This window comes from Kogia breviceps, chromosome 11, assembly GCF_026419965.1.
Source record: "Kogia breviceps isolate mKogBre1 chromosome 11, mKogBre1 haplotype 1, whole genome shotgun sequence".
NCBI lineage: Eukaryota > Metazoa > Chordata > Mammalia > Artiodactyla > Physeteridae > Kogia > Kogia breviceps.
The window spans coordinates 48,790,089-48,793,058 of NC_081320.1; positions in this window are offsets into that span (position 1 = coordinate 48,790,089).

Consider the following 2,970-nt stretch of genomic DNA (forward strand, 5'->3'; position numbering starts at 1 on the left):
CCACCTCCTTCATGAAGGCATTCCCAATAGTTTGAGTTGAAATTGTTTCCCTCCTCTGCACTTCTACCTCATATCATTTTTTGATGGTCAGGTTTATAATCGGGGTATAATTTATATACTATTAAATTTACCCCTTTTAGGTGTAGAGTCCTATGAGTTTTGACAAGCATGTACAGTTGAGTAACTAACCATCACCACAGTGAAGCAAGAGTATTTCCATCAAACCCAAAAGTTCCCTTGTGTCTCTTTGTGGACAATTCCCTCCTCCCATTCCTAGGTCCTAGCAGTCACTGATCTGATTTCTGTCTCTATACACATTGTATTATTTAAATTTATTTTTGCATTTTCCTCTCTAAGCCTTATATGTGTATACATCTTTCTCTCAATAGGTTGTTATCTTGCAGCTAGAGAGCTGTAATCATTTCCCTTTGTATTCCTCATTGTTCCAAGCACATTTATTACATGCCAGGTCATAAATATTTAATAAAAGAAAAAGGGAAGAAAAGGAAAAGAAGGAACGAAGAAAGAAAGAAAGAAAAGAATGAGCCAGAGAATAGCCAAATGGCCCTAGGAGAGTTCTGATTTAACAATAGGGCAATCAACAGGGCTCGTGGTAGTTTAATGAATTATAGAGTTATTAATCTGAACTATAAAAGTAGCTGCTCAAACACCTAATATAAAATATATTAAAGCTTGAATCAGCAAAACTGTCACTTTTTTGGGGAAGGAAGTCTTAATGTAAATGACATATAAGGTGTAGTACGGGATGGGAAACACCCACCCACTACTGCCTCTGATCTCCTTGCATACTACGACATCACAACTATGATATGAGGCATTCTGTCCTTGGTATACAGCAGGTACACTTAAAACTTTCAGGAAGGGGGCTTCCCTGGTGGCACAGTGGTTGAGAATCCGCCTGCCATTACAGGGGACACGGGTTCGATCCCTGGTCCGGGAAGATCCTACATGCTACAGAGCAACTAAGTCTGTGTGCCACAACTACTGAGCCCGTGCTCCACAATGAGAGAAGCCACCACAACGAGAAGCCCGCGTACTGCAACGAAGAGTAGCCCCGGCTCACCGCAACTAGGGAAAGCGCGTGCGCAGCAACGAAGACCCAACGCAGCCAAAAAAAACCTTTCAGTAATGTAATTACCATTTACTAAGTGCTCCCAAAGTCATTGTACTACATGCTTTTTTTTTTTTTTTTTTTTTTTTTTTTTTTTTTTTTTTTTTTTTTTTTTTTTTTGCGGTACGCGGGCCTCTCACCGCCGTGGCCCCTCCCGTTGCGGAGCACAGGCTCCGGACGCACAGGCTCAGCGGCCATGGCTCACGGGCCCAGCCGCTCCGCGGCACGTGGGATCTTCCCGGACCGGGGCACGAACCTGCGTCCCCTGCATCGGCAGGCGGACTCTCAACCACTGCGCCACCAGGGAAGCCCTACATGCTTTTTAATGTTTCATTTAAATCTAAACAACTACTCTCGCTTAGGTTAAATTTACTAGTTATTTCCTGGTAAAGGAAATAAGTAATTAAAGGAAGTAGAGGGGTGTACCTCCAAGGGGAGGAACAGGTTAGAATTTTTATCTTTGGCTCAAGATGAATTCTTTTTCTTTTTAAAATAAATTTTATTTATTTATTTTTGGCTGCGTTGGGTCTTCATTGCTGCACGCAGTCTTTCTCTAGTTGTGGCCAGCAGGGGCTACTCTTAGTTGAGGTGCACGGGCTTCTCATTGCAGTGGCTTCTCGCTGCTGAGCACGGGCTCTAGGTGCACAGGCTTCAATAGTTGCGGCATGCGGGCTCTAGAGACCAGGCCCAGTAGTTGTGGCGCACAGGCTTAGGTGCTGCGTGGCAGGATCAAACCCGTGTCCCCTGCATTGGCAGGCGGATTCTTAACCACTGCACCACCAGGGAAGTCCCTCAAGATGAATTCTTTAGAGATTTTCTGGTTTTCTTCTGTGAAATCACAATAAGCAGGAAGGGACGAGAGTCTAGGGTAATAAACATTTTTGGACGTCTATCATTGATCCATTCAGGGTACTTCTGACGTGTTGACCACGTTCATTTCAGAAGCCAACATGATGAGAAGGAATTCTAGCGTACTGTTTGATGAGGTGGTCAACTAAAGCGCATGTGTTAAATTTGTGCGTTAAAGCGGTGTAGATAGTAAATGGGTAGAAATAAGAACTGCCTACTTTCCATATTTTGGTGTCATGGGAATTTAAAGTGATCATGCAACCACTCTTTTGAGATAATTTTCTCGGTTCTTAGAACAAGTTGGAAGATAAACTTTGGCCAATGTATTACACTATGCCCTGTGTAATTAAGTAACCCAAGATAATGTGTTAAAGTTTAGTGGAGATTTAAATTCCTGAGCTGATTAAAGAGAGCTGTTAACACAATAAGCTTTTTTAAAGATGCAGTATTAATATTACTCCTGAAGTTTCCAGATATTGTATAGTGATGATCTGCGCTATTGCTTATTACTTGTCAATCTTGTAGAACAACTAAAAATAAGTATAACTCAACCCGAAGGCTGGAACCGACTCTTCTTCCATCCTTAGAGCGGAGGTCCTGGGACCAGCCGGGAAGCTCAAGCCTCAAGCTGGAAAGGCGCACAGGAGGCAAGACCTCTAGTCCCCCTTACCTCTGCCTAGGCACTCAGGCGGTCCCAACCCGTCTCCCCGCCGCTCAGGGTCCCCTGATCCCCACCCCATTCTTCCGCCAGCGGCCGGCACAGCCCTCAGGTCCCTCCCCTCCCCCGTGGGGCGCTGACTCGCCTGGCTGCCACGTCTCACTGATGACATCACCAGGGCCGCTCGGCCTTAGCCAATCCGCTAGGGGGAGTCCTAGCGAAGTCCTAGCCAGCGAGTCCGAGGGGAGGGGAGAAGGGAGGGGCGGAGTGGGGGGTGTTAGGAGAGGGGGGAATAGGGCGGGCGACAACCCCGCAAGTACGCGTGCGCCAA